This window comes from Eleutherodactylus coqui, chromosome 3, assembly GCF_035609145.1.
Source record: "Eleutherodactylus coqui strain aEleCoq1 chromosome 3, aEleCoq1.hap1, whole genome shotgun sequence".
Classification (NCBI taxonomy): Eukaryota; Metazoa; Chordata; class Amphibia; order Anura; family Eleutherodactylidae; genus Eleutherodactylus; species Eleutherodactylus coqui.
The window spans coordinates 100008045-100031397 of NC_089839.1; the positions used below are offsets into that span (position 1 = coordinate 100008045).

The 23353-nt window shown below is 42.4% G+C and overlaps 1 protein-coding gene across 1 annotated transcript in view; it reads right to left on the bottom strand.

Annotated features, from left to right (window-relative positions):
* Positions 1 to 3172: 3172 nt before the first annotated feature.
* The window catches only part of MTHFD1L (methylenetetrahydrofolate dehydrogenase (NADP+ dependent) 1 like), a 167475-nt gene continuing 147294 nt past the window's right edge, over positions 3173 to 23353 (bottom strand). Inside the window, exon 28 of the mRNA XM_066595925.1 lies at positions 3173 to 5260. The gene's annotated coding sequence lies outside the window, so the exon portion shown is untranslated. The remainder of the gene's footprint in view (positions 5261 to 23353) is intronic.

A 23353-nucleotide genomic window follows, 5' to 3' on the forward strand; every position in this document is an offset into this window, starting at 1 on the left:
TCATGACGACGTCGGGGAAAAAGATCCTTTTCTTTGTTTTAATTCAGTTTTTTTGCCCCAAAAACAGAAAAGAGAAACAGAATTGTAATTGAAGCCCTAATGCAGGTGTAAATGATCCCTACTTAGGGTGAAGGGACAGAGAGATTACAAATATTTGACTTCAATAATAAGGGAAAGAGGATTATATATAAATATATACATAGAAAACATTGATTATCTTATTGTAATGGCAGATATCAAGGGGTGTGATATATTAGGCAAAAAGTGAACAGTCAGTTCTTTAAGTTCATGTGCTGATAGCACAAAAGATTGGCAAGAGTAAGGGTCAAAGTAAGTTTGCAAGGGCAAAATTGTGATGGCTAAACAATTGGATGTTGCTGACGAAAAGTGGACCAAGTAAAGAAACTGGTGGACCAGCAACAGTTTTTGTAAGTGTAAATTAATCACACCATGTCTGTGCCTTTTCATATGTATGTGTATATATATGTATGTGTCTTCGGATCTATTCCATAAACCTGAGGAAGAACCCTGCGTAAGTTCAAAAGCTCGCTATAACATTATGTACATCATGCTCGTATTTTTGTTAGCCATTAAAAAGGTATCATATCTACAAAATTACTTGGTTTCTCTTGCTGGGTACAATCACATTTTGCGCTACTGGCTAACACCGTACTAAACTTTTGTCATTCATTTGTGTAACGATGCTCTCCTGGATTGTGGATGCTAGTGTCTGCAGATGACTTGATACTGGCTAGACTCGAATGCAGAGTTCAAAAGACTCATTCTTCAACCTTAGCTCCAAGCAAGAAAGGTCGACTTGGATGCTGTGGAACCTCCAGGTGGAGATTGCCAGAATAGTCATATAGTGATCAGTTGTCTGTGGCTATGCAGATGAGCAATAATAAAAAATCTAGTACAGACCAAAGGTTACAGATTGTCCACAAACAAGACAGGAGAGTGGATAACTGTGGCGAGGATCAAAAGGTGGAAGTAGAACTACTATACTCATCCAAAAAAATAACAAAAGAACAGGGGAAAACCAGTATTGGCTACTAGACTCACTTTGGACGTGAAAGACAGAGCTTTGGGAAGTATATACAACACATTTCTGGAAAAAAAAAATGTAAACAGGAATCACAGACAGGAGCTTTTCAGCCTAATATTTCTTTAGAAAGATAGTCGTGACCAGCGGGAAACTAAATAGGTATAATATGCAAGATTTGCATAATATATCCCCCCCCCCCCCCCGCCCAAAAAAAAAAAAAAATTTAAAAAAAAAATCAAGCCCCTACAAGCGAATTTTTTTCTTGTAAAACATGGCATGCAGTTCCATCTCAGTCATATGTAGACGATTAGAGTTGTGGCGTGATTAGATGAACGGTCTTGTCACCTGAGGCCCTAAAAGTGGTTCCACCCCTGGCCTCTCAGAGGCTCCTAGTGTATAGTGGGCCTCTTTTGCCGCTTGTGTAGATAGTGGATACTTTTGCATATCTGTGCTCTCAAGATTCCAAGGATATTTCAGATATTTTACAATAATGTTTAAACTACTTGTGATTATTCTAAAAAAAAGTGCTGGGTTTTTGGAATTTTAGTGTACATAACATTACCTCAATAATTAAAGTACAGACTTTACTACTTAAGATGCTGTAATTTAAAACACAACACAATTACATAAAGAATTGGATTTAGCCAAATCAGTACCTCAAGCAAAAGTCCTATAAGTCTGGTATTCATAAAGAAATGCGATCATCTGGCATAGCCCGGTGTTTGTTCACACAGCTTAGTGATTTGACAGCTGCCTGCCAGCTCAGAAAGACCACTAATCTGCTTCACCACTCACTCAATATCTGGCATCTGTCCAAACCTGGCCACAGGAGCACCTGCTAACTTACAATACTATGGCCCATTACTCTGGTCATAAATTGTAATAATCACACACATTTTACATAGTATACAGATATATAATAAAACTAAGAATAAAAAAAAATACTTGCAACATACTGTAGTTGATCAAGTCAAAGAGGACAACTAAGTTTCGGGCTGCTAGTAATGATGCATTAACAGGGCAGTAATTCCACCCTTATGGCCTAGAGAGTATTCACATATTTAGTATATAACAAACAGATCCTATCAGATGAAAGCCTCTTCTAAACCCTCAGATAAGAAAATTCTCTCCTGCTTTTGGCAAGAAATGTGCAAACCTATTGTAACATGAAGCATAAATGTACAGAACCCTCCAGAAGTCTAGAAACACCTCATGTTTCAACCAGCAAATCGCTAGTCATGTTTAGGAACTTCCCCACCAAGAATGGAAACATATCTAGACAAAAGTTGATCTATGGTATTGTCATTCTGGTTTGGAGCCTCTTATTGCAACCAGTGTGGGCAGGTAGAGTAGTCAGGTGAAGCCAGAGGTAGGTACACAGTAATGGCAGCAGTAGGTTTAGAAGAGCAGGCAGATGTAGAGGCGCTTGACTACAGGTAGAGAGCACAACAATGTCACAATGAATGAGTGGAGGGGCCAGGCTTTATAGGGAGTCCCATCATTGAATAGGGTGGAGTCAATCAGGAACCTGATCTAGAGCAAAGTACAAGTAGCAAAGATTCAGCAAAGCCGCTTATCCAAAGGGCTGGATAGCTCAACAGGAAGGAATTGCAGACAAAAAAGGCAACTCTAATTTCTGAAAAACGGTTGCTTTTGTCCCATTTGAGACATGAGGCAACAATGCAACTGCTGTGCTTCTCGAAGAGTTGTGTCTATGAATAGTTAGATATTTTAATTTCTTTTGGAAGTTGCTTGATATACTTCTACATCACAATTTGCTTTAAGCATGCAATAATGTACTTTGTAGATAAAGGTTGTGTATGTGATCCTAGAACATGGGGCACGTTCCAGCCTGATGTGGGTGGTTAATCAATGCCATGCGAAAAGTAGGACAACCTCACAGGAACCAAGCAAACATATAACAGAGTACAAGAAAAGGCCCACATATTTCTGATGACTGCCCTGCATGGCCATTCTTCTTATTGCCTTTGCAGCACCAATCATTTGGTTTGGAGAGAGCAAGGAGTTGCCTTCCAAGTTTACTTAGCTTTAGACTTCAGTGTGCATATATTTAGGGTGACTTTTCTACAAGTCTAAAATACACACAAACTCTCCAAAAAACAGATATTCTGATGTTGGAACACATTTATTGTCCTGAACACAAAATTCCAATAGCATGATATAACAAAACTGACTGATAAAACAGTGCAAAATAATAAGGTAAATCAAACTGGATGATCTGAATGTATAATGGCTGTGATTACAAAACTACACACTATGAAAATACCAGTGGTGTAGAATATAATGTAGAAGAAAATGAAAAACACTTGCATAAAAAAAAAAAAATCTCTCGCAAAGATTTGCATAGTTATTATTTGTGAAAATAGCATTTCTGTGAAGAATCAAGGGCAGAAATTCAGATGATCATCAATAGTCATTCATATATTTGAGAATCAGGAAATGTATAAAGACATAACAAGGGTATTTATTAAAGCACTTGCTATTAGTTAGGTGCCAGATAAAGCCACATATTTTTTCACGCACGTGTTTTTTTACTGCATGCAAATTTGAGACTATTCTAAACCCCACTTGGTATCTTTCCGAAATGTGGGTGGGGTGTGGCATCTCACAACTTGACAGATTTACTATAATTTATGCAAGAAACTAGCATTAAGGGGTAGATCTATTCCAGCACATAACTGCTGTACATTTGATTTTTTTGGTGCACACTCTGCTGAAAGATACACCAAATTTGTTGAGTCAAGTGCCTCTTAATGAATTCTACTTCATTGCATTTTATATTTTCGTTTCAAAAAGACAGTCTCCCATTTCGGCTACGTTGGGCCCCCACTGCTCTAACTACAATGACCCTTTTAAGTTAACATTGTAATTCGAAATATACCATTTTACACCTCTGATAAAACTTGTGATGCTAGAAGCGCTAAAGTTCTGTGTTATTGGAAAGGTCACAACCAACTAGACCATAGCTCAGTTCACATTTATATTGTAACAATGCTTTAAGCAACTGATATAGAACAAATCCACGTAGTTCTACCGTATCAGATTATTAAAGGTGTGCTAATTTTTCAGACGACTTCTGCTCATATAGCAGCCTGTGCATCTCATTAACATTTTTAGTGAAAGTATACGATAAGATTGCACCCATCGCCACAACGGCAGACGTAAGCGCAGAAGCTGGGGAGAGCCAGTAAAATTGAAAATCATCTTGGTCCTGGCTACTAAAGGTAGCCGAGAGCCTGGAGCAATGACCGAGGGCTGCGGTGAGCGGTCTCCAGTCATGTGATCGCTGCTATCCAATGGATAATGGCGATCACCTAAAAGTTAAAAAGACTGTCAAAGTTTAATGCTCCTTTCGGTTTGGGCCCCGTTGTGCATACAGACAGAAGATTGGGGCCACAATTGGTATGTTTCTCAACACACAGGGGTATTCATTTTGGGATGAAAGTCGTTGGAGATGCCAATCTTAGTAAATTTCCCCCCAGTGTCTCCAATCTCCACAATCTCGGTTTCTCCTGCTGTTACAGTGTGCATGTTACTAACCATTTGGCTAGAATGTCTCGGAATGCCTAAATCTTCTGGGAAAGTAGAGGAATGGGCATTCAGACACTGCCCCCCTGCTTATTCAACCAGATACACAGCAATGCAGCGTGGGAATTGAGGGAAAAGAAGCACAGGACAGTGAACTCCTGGCAGAATTGTAGGCTTTCTATATGCCCCTTGCCTGAATGTGGATTACAAACAGCAAGGCAACAGAAAAATGGGAACAATGTGAAAATCAGAACGTAAAAACATAAAACTGGGTGTAAGCAGCTGCAAAAGAGAGGGTAACGATCCTGTTATATTTTAAAATACTTATTGAAAAATTAGCTTTACGCTACAGATGCTTCTAACAAATTTTCACATAAAAAGTATCGGGGGAATAAGACACCTTACATGTTAAAATTCATTATCATCCATTAAAAAAGCATGGTTCTACTCAGCAGTAAGCAGCATGTAACACATATGGAAAGTTCTAAACAGGATAAATACCACAGCGCACACACAGACCAGGTGTCCGTTGTCTCAGACGTTTTAGATTTAACATTTTATTACTTAGAAGATTGGATTCTCGGAGGGTCCAGTTGGCTGAGTGAAAGTCAAGTAGTAAGCATTCTTGGGATTCACAGAGATTTAAGGCACAGACAGTGAGGAATTCTGGGGAGAAAAAGAAAGTAGATACCATTTTAATATTTTGCTTCACAGCGGGCCTCAGAAGCAAACAATGAATTCACTAAGAACAGACAGAAGACCCTTTGTACATCTGACAGACAGTTTTATGGCGGTTAAATCAAAATCAGATTACAAGAAACACTACCACCGGCTCTAAACCTGTAAGCATCATACTGTAAACTACCGAGTTATCTAACACCGCTCATAACTATTGTGTATAATCATGTAACTCTTTACAAGCTCTTTATCTTATGGATAAAATATCACATGTACAGTTAAAGTAAAATCCAGTGTAATAGTTCTAAAAATATCTTGAAAAAGCTGAAAAGCTCACAGCTAAATAAAAAAAAACAACAACAACAACAAAAAAAACTTAAGGGGTTTTCCGTGCCTGCAGTTACAAGTACCGGTTACTTCAGAGCTTGGAGCACAGACTTCAGCTGCTTCCGCTCCAACCTCTATGTATTTGTGGTGCTGACAGTGCAGCGTCCCACAGAGACCCCGGACACCTAAGATACATGGGGAGCTAGGAGGGTAAAGTGATGGCTTGTCATGGCGGCACTTACCAAACACCTTTCCCGGAGGGATACACGCAGTCAAGGCCAGAGTATTACTGCAGGTCACCGTAGACACACCTATGATAGGGAATGCCAATAACACAGGAAAATGGGGTTGTAGTTGTTACAGGTGACGCCTCCGTTCCAACACACCGGAATGACCTTCGGCAGAGAATAAATGCAGACAAACAGTCTGAGTACCACGGGTCCCTAGGAACAGTTAGGGCCTGGCATAAACTTTTACTTCCAAACTTGAACAGATTATACAAGGCAGTTCACTTTAAGACTTTCCAGTGCAGGCAAAAGACTTTCAAAGAGATTAAAGATTATTCTCTTGCAGTACCCTCCATCCCAACTCAGACACGTGGGTATGACAATTAAAGCTAGTTGGACAAGTTCTGCCTCTGTGACTTTGTATGACAATTAAAGGGTGTACCTCTATCTGTGGATCCTAGCTCTGGACGGCTGCGTAAGAAAATTAGACAGAGAGGTAGTACCTCTGCACTGGCCTTCACTGAAGCAATTACTTACACTTGCTCTCCAACTATTGGGAACTCACTCCACTCACAGCCAGACATTACGGGAAATCTCTCCTCCACTTTCATCTTCACCACAAGGAAGCTGAAGGTGCTTCCATGTGGCTCTGGGTTAGGTGGCACTCAAGATGGAAGACCTGCTGCTCCAGAAGATGGAACTCCTTTCCTGCTCTCAGTCACTCCTATTTATACCCTATCTCACACCACGTGACATGACAGACTTGATACATTTACATGCAGACTTTGATTTTATTAAAGTTAACCTCTCGCATTGGAGCTGTGCAACACATACACTGAAAATGACAATACAGATTTTGCACAGTGTAGTTCCATAAGACAAACACGTATGACATTTATGGAGAGGACCAGGATGATGTTCTGGGCAACTACAACAGCATGCACACAAGCACTTGATCGGTCGGAGTCCTGAGCGATGGGCCCAAGCCGATCAACTATTAATGACCCATCGTCATAAAAACAAACACTTTCCTCAATGTTATCAGTGGCTGAAAAGCTGCAGAAGACTACCTGTGAATACGTTTCTAACCTGCCATTTAAAAGTTCAGTCAAATAGTAGTACGTCCATTCCAAATGTGACAGGTGTTTGAAGTTGTACTGCACCTTATATTTACGATAAAGTGAATTAAGGACAATTTATTGCACATGAATAATATGCAAGGTGCCCTTAATGCAATTCTTTATATTTCACCTAAATAGGTTATTTTTCCCTGAATGTTAACAGCAAGTGCCTTTTACAAAGAAAAGATAAGAGGCAGATACAACAGTCAAAATTGTATTCTAGAGGATTTGCTTCAGTTTAGCTTATGAACAAGGTTTTTACATTGATTCCTCCACAGGCTGAACTGGATGGACATATGCCTTTTTTTCGGCCTATTCCCCCTCCAATCTTTATCCAGAAGGCGGCAAATAAAAAACCCCAATGAGGTAGAAGACAATTTTCCCAATTTAAAGGAAAAAAAAAATCCTTCCCGACTCCAATCTGGCAAACAAACTAATCCCTGGATCACCGACCCTTCTGTAGTAATCAGTTATATAACATGTAATATTGTATCGCTCAAGAAGGGCGTTCAGGCCCCTCGTGTACTCTTTTATGGAGTTCACCATCACCACGTCCTCAGGCAGAGAGTTCCATAGTCTCACTGCTCTGCTGTCAGATCAGAATGAACCAGTTGGCGCATGAGATCAGCAAAAGATTTTGTGAGAACTCTACATTATAAATGTAACTTTTTTGTTGTGTTTGCCTTCATTGTATTTTACACCTACTTAAAAACACCACAGCCAATCAAGTTGGAGAGATAATTGTCAAAGTATATTCAGGAGGTTGTGAAAATAAGTGCTTGTTAAGGCTCCTAAAAATAATAATCTTTATTTATATAGCACCAACATATTCCGCAGCGCTTACAATACAGGGGAAATAAAAAGAAGACCACAGTTACATGAGGTAATCAGTTTATGTAGACAGTAGGGGTGCGGGTCCTGCTCCAACGAGCTGATATACTACAAATAGTGGGGGGATACAGAAGGTAAGGGGGCTGGAGATGTGTACGGTATGGTGAGGTGGGGAGTGAGGGATGCTATACACAGACAATGGTCAGGCCGTATAGTGGCTGGATCGGTATGACTGCAGATGACGGTTGATTACAGCTAGCAAATGTTGCAGTCGGTAGGACAGGGAGCATGTTATCAGGCGGAGTTCAGAGGGGTTAAAAAGAACCATATCCATATTAAAAGGCCATATTATAAGCAATGCAGACATGTTAGGGCCCTGAGTGAGATTGGATCAACAAATGGAGTCAAAAGAAAGAAAAAAGTTGTTCAATTAGGAAAACCCATTTTCATATATACTATTAGAAATTGGTGTCAGAAATATTAACAATTTCCGTTATGCGGACGACACAACTCTGCTTGCAGAAACAAAAGCAGGTCTGAAGTAGCTGATATGTAAGATTAAAACAATGGTGAAAAAATGGGCCTCTACCTGAATTTAAAGAAGACAAAAATTAGGACAACTGCAAAAAATGGCCAAATTCTAATCAAAATCGACAATGAGGCTGTAGAATGTGTGAGAGACTTCATCTTCCTTGGAGAATCTATGCAAGAGATAAAATGTAGAATGGCATTGGGGCAAAGCGTGATGCTAAACATGGACAAAATCTGGAAAAGTAGGGATATCGGCATAGCAACGAAGTGCAAACCACCATTTCCCCCATAGCCATGTATGGATGTAAAAGCTGCACTGCGAAAAAAGCTGATAGGAGGATTGATGCGTTTGAGCTGTAGTGCTGGTGAAAGCTGCTGCGTATGCCCTGGATGGCGAGAGTAAGGCCTCCCTCACACAGGGCATTTGAAAAACGCTGCGTTTTTCAACGCTGCGTTTACTGCAGATTCTGCCCGGTTTCAGCAGCGCTGGCATTCTTTATGTGCTGAAAACGCAGCCAAGGATGCTGAAAAAAAAAAAAAAAAAGTAATACTGTACTCACCTAGCCGCTGCCATCCGGGTCACGACCGCTGGTCTCTGCCGCCGATTCAGGCTTCCCCTGCATTCACAAGTCTATTGCCGTAGACCAGGTTTGAGAACCACGCTTCCAGCCGTAGAATACTGGGATTGGTTCTCGGCGATGGCTTGATGCCAAATCACTGCCCTTCATTGACTGTCTCAGCCAATCAGAGCTTGCCGGCGCTCTCAAACCTGGCCTACGGCAATAGACTTGCGTGAGGGGGAAGCCTGAATCAGCAGCAGAGACCAGTGGCCGCGACCCAGACGGCAGTGGTTAGGTGAGTTACTTTTTTTTTTTCTCTATCTAGTGTAGCTTGGACTGATTTCCGGGGTAGGGCTTATATTGCAAACCCTACCCCTGAAAATCGTTGAGCGGTTAACGCTGCTAAAAACGTGGCACCAAGTGTTGCCGCGTTTTCAGCAGTGCTGAAACTGCTTCCCATTCATTTCAATGGGCGACGCAGGGCTGAAAACGCCCAAAAATAGAATATGCAATGCTGTCAAAGCGCAGCGCTGAAGACGCTGCGTTTTCAGCCGTGAGTAGCCCCATTGAAATGAATGGGAGCCTTGTACAGCATTTAGCGCAGCGCTGAAAATGCAGCGCTAAACGCTGTACAAAAACGCAGTGTGAGAGAGGCCTAACAAACAGAAGTCCTGAATCGTATAAGACCCGATATTTCACTGGATGGCAAGATGACCAGATTCAGAATCACGTATTTTGGTCATGTAATGTGAGCAGAGTTGCTAGAAAAATCTATAATGCTTGGACAGATCGGTGGCAAAAGACGACCTGTCCGCCAAAGGACACAAGGGCTTAAAGGGGTTGTCCCACGCCGAAACGGGTTGTTTTTTTTCAATAGCCCCCCCGTTCGGCGCGAGACAAACCCGATGCAGGGGTTTAAAAAAAAAACGGAGAGTACTTACCCGAATCCCTGCGCTCCGGTGACTTCATACTTACCTTGCGAAGATGGCCGCCGGGATCTTCACCCACGGTGGACCGCAGGTCTTCTCCCATGGTGCACCGTGGGCTCTGTGCGTTCCATTGCCGATTCCAGCCTCCTGATTGGCTGGAATCGGCACACGTGACGGGGCGGAGCTACGAGGAGCAGCTCTCCGGCACGAGCGGCCCCATTCAGAAGGGAGAAGACCGGACTGCGCAAGCGCGTCTAATCGGGAGATTAGACGCTGAAATTAGATGGCACCATGGCGACGGGGACGCTAGCAACGGAGCAGGTAAGTGAATAACTTCTGTATGGCTCATAATTAATGCGCGATGTATATTACAAAGTGCATTAATATGGCCATACAGAAGTGTATACCCCCACTTGCTTTCGTGGGACAACCCCTTTAATACTGCATGAAGATGGGGGAGGGGTTGGGGTGGGGGGCATGGATCCTCAATTGTGCCAGGATCAACAATTTAGCTGCCACAAACATTTGTGTAACTAAATTGTTGCGCTTGGGGTGAAAAGAACTAGAAGGGGCACAAAGAATAAGGGGGGCTGTAAATGGGATACTCCTGCCTGTTATCTTTCATGTGGTCAAAGACATACTTCCAGAAATCTTGCATATTTGGCCAATCTACCCAAAACGTGTGATCCTGTACCCAAAATTTGTCAGAATGCAAGTTTAAAAATGTAATAAATCCTTTGGAGGATTTGATTCAAAACACTATAAATATATAGACTATTTGGACTTACCTGAGCACCTGGGTCCAACAGGGATGGGTAAACCAGGTGCCACACCTGTGTCTGGTTAGCGTCCTGTTATGTCAAAGGCATCCAATCCGAAGATGGAGAGCTACATGGGATCCTAGGAACTCCACAGATGTTCCCAGGGATACAAGACCACTACAAAAATTTCAAAAAAAAATCCCTGCGCTCATAAAAAGATTGCATATACAGATATCCACTCCTTTTCATATAAAGGGAATAGGAGAAAAAAAAAAACACAACTTACTTCGGAGGAGGGGGGTATGGATAAAACAGAAAGAACCCCCTCCTGTTAGTAGAAACCATGGTGATTGGTGTTGGAACTATTTCAGAAAGATCCAATCCCTTGTACAAATTTCTTCTTTATCACTTCGACATACAGCTTTACATACAATTGGCAACGCGTTTTAGTGCTATTATAGCGCCTTTTAAAAGTCCTTTCTTGTACATCTGAAGAAACTATAATCATGTTACAAGATAAAAGGATGCATCAGCATTTGAAGAAAAATATGTCTAGTTTGCTCTCTCAGGCAAGCGGGTAACTGGGTTTATAAGGAGTATTATTAACCCCTTAACGACTGCCCCATCGGGAAACTACGTCCTCAGAAAGTGGGCTTTAATCCTAGAGGACGTAGTTTTATGCATCCTCTTTGGATTAATGCCCACTGGCCTGAGGACGTGACAGCTCCATGCTGTCGGTGCCCGCAGGTAGCCGACAGCATGGAGCTGTCATCCCAGGATGCGGGCAGTCCCCCCCCCGGCATTGCGATCGGCGATATCCAATGGATAGCGCCGATCGCAATAAAGTAAACAAAACTGTGTAAAAAAGTAATAATTCAGCTGCTCTGATGGATCGGATCCATCACGGCAGCTGAAAATACTCACACGGCTTGTCGGCGGTGTCCCCCGGAGATCTGGTCCTCCCGGACCCGCCGGCGGCCTTCTGCGCATGCGTGCCAGGCGGTGACGTCACGCGCACGCGCAGAAGCCCGGGTGTCCCCGGCAAATTTAAAATCTCCTGGCTCCCGGCTCCTAAAGGTAGCCGGGAACCAGGAGATGTTACCGTGGACCGCTGTGAGCGGTCCCCGGGCCCGCGATCGCCGCTATCCATTGGATACCGGCGATTGCGAAAAAGTTAAAAAAGTAAAAGAAAAGTGAAGTTTCACCTCTCCTCATGGATCCGATCCATGAGGGGAGGTGAAAATACTCAACCCCGGTCCTCTGCGATGTCCCGGGACCCGAAATACCCGTCTGCGCATGCGCGCCCGATGATTGACATCGGGCGCGTGCACAGAGGGGCTCGAGCTCCGGGAAATTCAAAATTCCTCTGCTCCTGGCTGCCATGTGTAGCCAAGAGCAGAGGGATGTCACAAGGGACATGATCACTGTCATCTAATCATGTAAAGTAAAAAAAAAGTGCAAAAAGTAAAAATAAAAAATAAAAAAGGGGTAAAAAGTAAAAAAAAAAAAAAGTACAAAAAGTAAAAAAAAAAAAAAATTAAAAAAGTTTTGAAAAGTTAAAAAAAGCTTGCGTTTCATCTTCCCCCACGGATCATATCCGTGAGGGAGGATGAAATGATGTACCTAAGGCCCGCGGATTTATCCGCGGACCTTACCCCAGCTTCTGCGCACGTGCCCGTCGCCAATATGGCAGGCGCATGCGCAAAAGCCGTGGTAATTTAAAATCTCCCTGCTCCTGGCTACAAAACTTAGCCGAGAGCCTGGAGATTTCACGGGGGGCCGCGGTGAGCGGTTCCTGGTCACGTGTTGCCGTTATCCAATGGATAATGGTGATCACATAAAAGTTAAAAAAAAGTAAAGGTTCATCTCCCCTCACCGATGCGATCGGTGAGAGGAGATGAAACTTTTTACCGGAGGCCTCCGTATTTGCACCCCAACGCAATCTTCTTCCGTGAACTTTCCCGTATTCTGCGCATGCGACCGCCGGCAAAACACCGGACACATGCGAAGGAGTCGGGGAGCCCAGGAAACTTAAAATCTCCTTGAGCAGTGACGGGTGGCCTCATTGAGCGGTCCCCGGTCACGTGAAAAAAAGGTAGCGATCTACCTTAGGCCAGTCTCACATGACCGGATAGGAATTACGGATTCCGCATGCGTCTGATCCGCGGTATTACGCAGATCAATCGCATTGGATTACACAATTCCGCTCACATTAGTGGGTTGGAATTATGTAATCCACTCGCAGAAAAGAGAACTCAGCAGGTTCTATTTTACCGCGGATATCGGTAACAGAGCCAATTGTGCTCCATGGTCGTGGATATACCTGCTGTCCTTACGCAACTACGTTGTATACGGGCTGCGGGTACCCGTGTCATCGCTAAGCGACGGTGCGGGAAATAAAAACAACCAAAAAAAAAGTGCACTGCGAATGACCGCCTGTGTAAATAGGCAGTTATGCACAGTACATTACGCGGCCGTACACAGGGTCACAGACGGGCTCACAGCTGGGATCCGCTGTGGGCCTCTGCAAGCGGATTCCGCCTACGGCTGCGTGAGCCCGGCGTTATTCAGACCGCTACCTGTAATACGTATTTTACAAGAAGCCCCGGGAACGCTCGCCTTCCTGCAGTTCCAGGAGCAGCTTGTTGAGCGCCTTCTATGTGAGACCGCCGCACCTTATTAAGCTTACGGAGACTTACGGAGCGCCACCTTTTTACACCCCATACCCGCCACTGAGGTCAAGAAATACCCCCAAAAAGCATGAGAGGAGGGGGGATACATGGTTTTATTGCCCCATGTACCCATCCCAACCAGCCTCCGTAATTACCCCTGTCTTTGGAAATACCACACAGTTCACATTATTACTTTTATCTAAGATTTGGGGGAACGCCGAAAAGGGCGCGGAGGGGGGGGGGGGGGGGGGGATATTTTTAGGGAGTCAATGTTTATTCCGTACAAATGAGCAATGGGGCCTGGGATTTATTCAGTTGAGCCCTGCAATCCAACGGGTGTTCCCTCCATTACAGGCCTTGCCATGTTTCCTGTAAGTAGATTAGGGCCACAATGGGTATGTTTCTGAACACGGGACAAACGGGGGTATCCATTTTGAGGTGAATGTCTTCATTCCTATGTACACTGTACAAAAAAAACAGTTTTTAAATTGACAAAATTGCCAAAAAAAATGAAAATCGTAATTTTTTCCTTCTGCTTTGCATAAATTTATTCAAATACTGTGGGGTCAAAATATGCAATACACCCCTAGATGAATTCGTTAAGGGGTCTAGTTTTTAAAATGGGGTCATTTGTGGGGGTTCCTTATAGTTTTGGACGCTCAATGGCTCTATAAGTGGGCAACGGGGCCTGGAATTTATTCCGTTGTACCCTAAAATCCAACGGGTGCTCCTTTCATTATAGGCCTAGCCATGTGTCCTTTAAGTAGATTAGGGCCACAAGAGGTATGGTTCTGAACACGGGACAAACAGGGGTATCAATTTTGGGGTGAAAGTCTTCATTCCTATGTGTGCTGTACAAAAAAAAAAACAGTTTTTAAATTGATACAACTGCCAAAAAAATGAAAATTGTAATTTTTTTCCTACTGCTTTGCTTAGATTTATTCAAAAATTGTAGTGTAAAAATACACAGTACACCCCTAGATAAATTCATTAGGGGGTCTACTTTTCAAAATGGGGTCATTTGTAGGGGTTCTCTGTCGTTTTGGCCGCTCAAGGGCTCTACAAGTGCTTTAGGCAATGGGGCCTAAATCACCTTCATGCTAAATTTCTGTTCTGAAAGCCACCGACTACTCCTTTCATTTTGGGCCCCGTTGTGCATCCAGACAAAAGATATGGGCCACAAACAGGGGTACCCATTTTGGGGTGCAAGGCTTCATTCATGTGTGTGCTGTACAAAAAAAGCTGTTTTTAAAATGACAGAATTGACAAAAAAACGAAAATCACAATTCTTTCCTTTTGCTTGGCTTGAATTCATTCAAAAACTGTGGGGTCAAAATGAGCAGTACACCCCTAGATAAATTTGTTAAGGGGTCTGGTTTTCAAAATGGGGTCATTTGTGGGGGTTCTCTTTGGTTTTGGCCACTCAAGAGCTCTACAAAAGTGCTATGGGGCCTAAAACGCCTTCAAGCAAAATTTATGTTCTGAAAGACACCGACGGCTCCTTTCATTTTGGGTCCCGTTGTGCATCCAGACAAGATTAGGGCCACAATGGGTATGTTTCTGAACACAGGACAAACGGGGGTATCCATTTTGGGGTGTAAATCATCATTTTCATGGGTTCTATAGGAAAAAAATATATCTTTAAAATGACATATTTGCAAAAATATGAAATTTTATTTTTTCTCCTCTAAATTGAACTAATTCCTGAAAAAAACTGGTGGGGTCAAAATACTCATGGCACCCCTCAGTGAATACACTAAGGGGTGTAGTTTTTAAAATGGGGTCATTTGTGGGGGTATTATTCACTTATGAGCCTTTGCAAACTTGCCTTGGTGCAGGAAAACAAAGTGCTCCTCAAAATGCTGAAAAGTAATGTTAAATGTGTACGTCCTCTAAATGGTTAAAAAAAACACAAAAGTTTTTCAAGTGTGCATTCAGAATAAAGTAAACAGATGGAAATACATATCTTATCAAAAATTTGTACAGTATGTTTGGACATATTTGAGATATTACGGTTGAAAATGTGAAAAAGACAATTTTTTCAAAATTTTTCCAATATTGGTACTTTTAATAAATATACACAAATGATATCGGTCTCTTTTTACAACCTAAATGAAGTACAACATGTGGCGAAAAAACAGTGTCAGAATCACTTGGATATGTAAAGCCTTTACGGAGTTATGCTACGTTGAACGACGCATGTCAGATTTCCAAAATTTGGCTCCGTCACTAAGGCGCAAACAGGCTTCGTCACTAAGGGGTTAAAGTGGTTTTCCAGGAAAAATATTATTGAAGACCTATCCTCAAGATAGGTCATTAATAGTTAACAGGCTGGGGTCAGTCGCTTGGGACCCCGACCGATCAGATGATTGTGCATCCTCTGACAGCGCCGCAATTACACAGGGGTCTGTGTGGAAGTCTCTGCTCCGTCCTGTGTAGTGGCCAGTGTTTGTAACTGCAAATGTGGCTCTCATTTAAATTAATGTGGACAGTGCCTTCTCTCAGAGGTAAAAGCAGAGACTTCCGCTGCTTCCTCTGACTCCTGGGTAATTGCCATGTGGTCGGCATGTGCACAATCAGCTGATCAGTCGGGGTCCCAAGCAACAGCCCTTAGCCGATCAGCTATTGTTGTATCCTCTGAACAGGTCATCATCAATATTATTCTCCCTGTAAAACCCCTTTAAAGGATGACATCCTTGGAAACCGAAGAGAGTAATAAGAAATTGTCTAGCCATAAGGGTTCACCAGAAGTGTGAAATTTAGAGAAATTGTTTACACATTGCAGCAAATGCATACTGTTGTAGGACATTGGTAGTACTACTCACTGACCTAGGAATAAGGAAGCCAAGGCTAGGAATGGTCCAATCTCTAAATGCTTCGGTAATAGTGATTTCCAGTATTACAAGAAAGGCCTGTGGTTTCTCCAGGTAAAATGGGAGAAAGCTCAGTTGAGTTAGTGCGGAAATTTGGATGTGGAGAGACTAGCAAATGACAAAAGACCTCCACAGTTCCTCTTGTGAGGGGTCGTGGTGGGTTGTTTGCTTTAGCTTAGAAGAGTGGTACCATAAAATATCCGTGAGCTTGGTACGCAGGACAGCCTGTGTATCTACGAGCATCTATGGAATGCTTAGAAAGAAAGCTGCTTAAATGCAAAAGGCACATGATACAAAGAAATGAAGTTTAAGTTAACGAAGTCAATATCAGGAGGATAAACACCACCATTCGCCTTGTGACTGAGTCACGGGAACCCCATCAATGTTACATAATGAAAAAATCATGAATAGAGGGATTTACAATTGTAGTTCATTGTTTCAGCTGTAAAAATAAGACTCACGCTGTCAGCCATGTGAAACCTGCAATTCAAAACATTTCGCAAATATGGAGAAGAGTTTAGGTCGCCACATTACAAGAGATGGTAAGTCATTGAATACTTTTTCCTTATTGCTTTACTCTTACTATTCTTGTTCAGTTTTCTCCAAAGCAAAATGCAGCGGAGATGTAAGCTGCACAGAGATAAAGTCTTTATGGATGTTACATTAAAAACAACTAATGTAGGCTTGATGCATTCTGACACAAAAAAAATCTATACTAAAATCAGTATAAAAAAAACAAACAAAAAAAAACCAAAACCACATAGTAACCATAGTAAGCCAAAAAGAGACCCATGTCTATCGAGTTTAGCCTATTACACCCCCCCCCCCCCCCAATGATCCAGTGGAAGGCAAAAAAAACAAAAACCCAATGAGGTAGAAGCCAATTTCCCCTATTTCGCCCAGTGAAAGATTATTTTCGCCAAGTACAGAAAGGGTATCAAAAAAATAATTTGTCTGGTTCCTCCAAAATAGCGCAAGTCAAACCAGGAAAATAGTAGCAGAAAGCACATATAAGCAGAGCGCTTGTGAAAGTAACATTGTATATACTTTAATGGTCTGTGATGGCAATTTTTTTTCCTTACACATGCATAGAGGGTGCTGTAAGTAAACACTGGAGATGGGACTGATAGCATACATAAGGAGACAGACCGTTCTTACCCCTATTGGTGCACATTTTACACTGTATCTTTTTTCGGTGACTACAACTATTCTAACGAATTGAGAATTAAAGTTAAACTTTCAAATGTATTATTTGTGTGACTTCACTTTATTTTATAATTTGAAGATAGATAATTGTGATGTGGGTTAATCCATAGGTGGTGAAATTGCTTTTGTGCACCACTGATGTTCAAATTAGGCTTCAGACTAAAAGGTGCCTATATACAAACTAAAGCTGATGAAAATGGTAGATTTCAACCAAAATGAATGACTATTCAAAGTGGTTTCACATCTTTGCTGGGCAATCTGCTTTCCTGATCCATTTGTGGAACAGGAAAGGGAAATACCCGCAGCTGAACGGCTCAGTCTTTGGACAGGACCAAACAGTGTCAGGCAGACCCCATTGACTATAATAGGGTCCGCCTGCTTTCAGCCCACCTTACCCAGCTTTTGGACCGAAGAAAAAAAAGCTACATGCAGTGTTTTCTCTTTAGGTATTTTTGAAGATATGAAACTGCCCTTAGCCAACAGACTGTCATGGTTTGGAAAGAAGTCCACCATGATTGAAATTTTCGGCTGATAGACAGAAGAGCCGCATTTGAAAGCACAATCTCAGAAAGATCATTGTTCCTTCATCCAGTGTCGTCATACTTGTCTAAACAACTAACGACAGATTAAAATGGGTTTGGCTGTGTTGAACGAATGATTGTCTGGTGAAAAAGCGTTTTGCCAAAAGCTGTTAATCTACTTCTATCTATCCAGTGTGTATGGCCAGTTAAAGGCTACATAGACTTTTTGTAATGCTACTGATGTGATGTTTGGGACTACAAGATTGCATTCAACTCCATGTATTTGTTTGGACTGGGTCCTTAGACTAAAAGTAAAAAATCAAATCACTAGCATTAGAAAAGGTCTCCGTGTAGCCTTACTCAAAAAGTGGCAAGAGGGAAATGCATTTGTTGGATGCTTCAGTCAATTTTATCTGGCTGACCAGTGGATATCTGCAGCCCTGCGGTCCACCAGATTGCATACAACTCAATCTATTGTTTTGGACTGCAGATCTGGCTCGATAACTAAAAATAATTCAGTCAGAAGCATTAGAAAGTCTCAGTGTAGCCTTAGCCTAAGGGTGCTCATACACAGCTATGGTAAGGGTATGCAGTTTACTGTGAATACCTGGAAGGCTAGGTAAGCAAGGCAACAAGCCGTAAACTGCATGCGGACTGTTCAGCTGATTATCATCAACTGCTTGTTATCATTGTTTAAATCAAGAACTGGGATTTAAGTTATATTACAGGACATCCATTACGCACCAAGAAATTCAATCCAGAAGCAATAACACATTAACTATTAGAATATCCAATTTCCTTTGATCAACTCACGCAAATCAAATGGTACAAATTATGGGAACCATGAAACTATGAAATATACATTTTTGGCATCATGCAACAAGATAAAACATGCTGCTCCATTGCAGACTATATATGTATAAAAAACCTTTAGGGCTCCTACCCACTAGCGATAGGTTTTCTTGGGACACGAGAGCGAGTGAAAACGCATGATTATGAAACCAATGATTTCCACTGAAGCCTCGCAGCGCTAAGAAAAATCTGCGCTATCGCCAAATGTTTATAATAGAGCTGGCGGCAGCAGCGCCAGCCCCAGTGAAAACATAGGGAGTACATCAAGCTCCCCTGACATCAAGCTCCCCATGGGGATGAAGGCATGCCCTGTCACAGCTGGGGCAGAGGTTCACAATGCTATTCCATTGCTTTCAATGGGGCCGGCGCTGCTGCAGCCCCATTGAAAGCAATGGGATGTAGGCCACCACTGCGATAGTGATTTTTGGGGAAGGGCTTGAAATATAAGCCCTTCCCTGAAAAATCACAAGTAGCTGAAAAAAAACAAAAACAAAAAAAAACAACTTCACTTAGAAAAGCAGTCTGGCTCTTCTCTCCGGCCCCGGCCGTAGTCTTCTGGAGGCTGGGGATTGAAAAATCCCCGTCCCCTGAAAGCGGTGTCTCTGATTGGCTGAGCGCTGTGACCAATCAGAGGCAGCGCCTAGCCATCCTTGAATGACAGCTGAACGCTGCCTGTGATTGGTAACAGTGCTCAGCCAATCACAGGCAGCACTCAGCCATTCATTGAATTCAATGAATGGCTGAGCGCTGCCTGAGACAGGCTAAGTGCTGTGACCAATCACAGGCAGCGCTCAGCTGTCATTCAATGACTGCTGAGTACTGCCTGTGATTGGCTGAGCACTGTGACCAATCACAGGCAGCTCTCAGCTGTTATTAATCCTATTGCCTTCAATGTTGCTGCAGCATAGTCGGCCCCATTGAAAGCAATAGGATAGCATCGCAGACCTATGCCACAGTTGTGACAGAGCATGCTTTCATCCCCCTGGGGATGAAGGAATGCCCTGCCATAGTTGTCACAGCTGTGTCAGGGGAGAGCGATGTACTCTGTATGTTTTTAATGGGGCTGGCACTGCTGCCAATTGGCGAGAGCACAGATTTTTCTTAGTACTGCAAGGCTTCTGTGAAAACATCGCAAATGAGTATGAAACTATTAAAAGTCATTGGTTTCATAATCATGCGTTTTCACTCGCATCGCAAAAAAACTTATCGCTAGTGGGTAGGAGCCCTTATTTAGCATGAACACTGAAAAACATACAATGATCTCTTCTCTAGAGTAGATTGATTATAAACTATCGGCCATAAATTACTCACCATCTACAGTGTTATGCCATATATAATTCTGTTTGAGTCCGTTCAAGTCTCCCTTATTTAATGTAGATTAGACATCAAGTAGATTTTGGCCTTCCAATACATAACTGCACACATCTGTAGGGTTACAGATTCTATTTCTTTTCAGCTTAATGGAGTAAAGAAAAGATGGCCGTTTTTAAAAACAAGCTAGACCGGAAAGATTAGTGGAATTCAATATGCAGTGCCAGGTCTTGGGAAAGGAAAATGTTTCTACCATCGGAAACTCTCAGACTTGAAATATAAATGGCAAGTAGCTGGAAATCAGAATGGAGTGTGGGATGGGGAAGGTATTAGGTTTTATATCTTAGGCATGTGCGTCCAATTAAATAACGTACAACAAGAAGGGATTATTAAAATACCTGCAATTCTTGAAGTGCTTTTCCTATATTTCCCAATTCTACTCTTTCAACAATAGCAAAAAAGAGGCAAATCACTAGTGGTAAAGTGAATTAGGCTAGAAAAGGTGAGCCCAGGGTGGCAGTACCAACGTGGTTCACTTTTTGAGGTGCAGGGCAACCCGCCGAACTATTATGGCATCATTAATAGGTTACTGGTCTGCATGGTGCACTACATGTATCAGAAGGTCTGCCACTTTGTATCCACTCTGTGTGGGAGTAGACACCAAGCAGCCACCCCCCTCTATATTAAGAGGCTTTGTGAGTGGCTGTCTCATGGGTGTCCTCCACAGGTGTAATTGGCTCCCTCATTTGGCAGTATGGCTGCCTGCATGCTGCGGTAGCGCACATGTTTGCCCTTCTGTGTCAGTAAGTATATGGCCGTTTTCAGTGATAGTTTGTTTTTATATTTCCCTTTCTGTGATACATATAGACAAACCCAGACTCATCTGTGTACCCAAATACAGCCCAGGTCAGAGTAAATGGAATATAATTCTTTAAAGGTTTGTTACCAAATGTAATTAGCTCCCTCATTTGGTAGTTTGCTGCCTGCATGCTGAGGGATGCAGCTATCTGCTCTCCTTAGTCAGTAAGTATGTGGCCATTTTCTGTGATTGTTTTTATATTTTCCCTTATGTGACGTAAGCTAGAAAAGGGGAAATCATTAGCACCTTGTTACAATTTCCATACCTTAACATGAAAAGCAATATAAAAAAATACATATAAATTTATATAAATATATATTTATTTAAAAAAATTACTACTATATATTCTGTATATATGTGTGCATCTCTCTCTATAGCTCTATCCATCCTCCGCTTGATTCCATTTGCATGGTGGTTTCCACTAATAACAGCTCTGACAGATATGTAGCCTAGTGTCATTCTCTGCTAAAAACAAGTGTATTTTCTATAATATGATGAATTAAAGGAATTTCACACAATACACAAATCCACAGGTCACCTTTTATCACACAGGAAGAAAAAAACATTTTACGCTTAAAAGTGTATGGACATAATAGTAAATGGAACTTTATGGAACTTCGTGCATCATTTATGGCCTTTCTAATGGAAAGCACATTTATGCTGACCACGTCAATGAACAATGCTATTAAAGAACCACGTACCAATATAATTGGCCCCAGAAGGATGAATTATTACATCAGTACCAGCACTACTATTTTATTGTCTATATTAGGCCCCCTGCACACGGGCGGAAATTCTGCAGCGGGATTTCCCCACAGAATTTCCGCCCGCGCCCGCCTGCATTGGATTGCATTGAAAAACACAATCCTATGCACACAGCGCGATTTGTCTGCGTGAAAACACGCGGAAAACAAAATCGTGGCATGTTCTATTTCTGTGCGGGTCTCACAGAGGCCTGCGCAGAAATGTCAGTACTGCCGGGCCAACTCCGCTCTGTGCATGTGCCGGCTGGCCCGAGCACAGCAGGGACGGAGGACGCCGGGAGTGGGTGAGCCACAGGCCTCTGTAGGGGCACAGGACCGCATCCCACTGCGAGAACTCCCACAGCGGGATCCGACCCGGCTGTCTGCAGACAGCCTTATTCACATAAAAAGGTTGGTGGATTTTAACTATATAGAAGAAAACCAAAAGTAAAAGTAAACGTTAAAAACACGTGTCAGCAATGACCAAGCTTAGTTCTTAATCATCTCATTTATGAATGCAAATTTTAAATTAGCAAGAGTGAATTAATGGTTTCAGTACATGCTGCAGACCATCGACAGCAACCATATGTAGATTATTGTTGGGCTGCACATGGACTTGCTATTGTTTGAATTGGCAAGTCCAGACGTAGACTTGAAATTAGCGGTGCTCCACATGCGGTTACTGGAGACCAGCTGCAGTGTGTGGGGGCACCCTTACACATAACAATAAAATTTGAATGTGACATATGCATTCAAATAGTGGAAGGAGAGAAAAAAGCCAATACTTACACGGGAAGGGGAAGATCCCCTGATGTCAGGAACTAGGGTAGATCCCCTCCCTCAAGTCTGAGGGTAATGAGGAAAATACCACGTACGTCCGGGATGAATTATAGCTTTTATTCCAAATACAGGTGATGAATAGTACAGGACATACATATATTGGGGGTGGACATGCAATGCATGTGGCTCTTCAAGAGCATTTTTCAAGCATGAGGATTCAAAAAAATGAAGGATATGAATAGCCAATTGGTGCCCATCCATCACTCCCTCCGCACCTGACGCCGTTTGATGAAGTAATCGGGGTTGACGCGTGTCACATGACCCACAGCATTGAGGTTGGAACACAAACCGTGCATTCCATAGCTCGATGTGATGACGTCATCATGTCATATCTATCAAAAAACTTAGAACAAGCTTTATAACTGCAAGAAGAAAACAAAAAAGGACACCCCATCTAAAAATATACAATGATCCATAGGATACATCCTCTCTCTCTCTCTCTCTCTCTACATATACATAACATGACCAATCTCACTAGATGCATTGATTATAATCTGATTTTTTTTCTTATAACCCTAAATTTTTCTTTAATCGTAAAACAATACAAATGTTTTCCAACATGTCCTGGCTGTATCAGTGAAAAGGGAAATGTCATGACAGTGGCTGGACTCTATATTTAGCAACTACTTCCTAAATAGCAATGGAGGTGGGTTTTCAATCACATCCTTAGTCGTGGCTCAGTGCCACTCTGAAGAAGTAGTGCGATAATTTGAACAAGTTTGAAGTTTGGGGGACATGCCAATCAGAGACCGCAGTGGTCACACGCTTCAACACAGTCAGTCTACCCAAAAGGCACCGCTAATGTCAGCGATGGCTGCAAGCTGCATCCCAGAGGCCCAGGAGAGGAGAGTACATCCTTGTGTGTTATTTTAGACAGGGCCCAAGCTGGGGACAAGGTTTAGTTTTAATTACAAAAC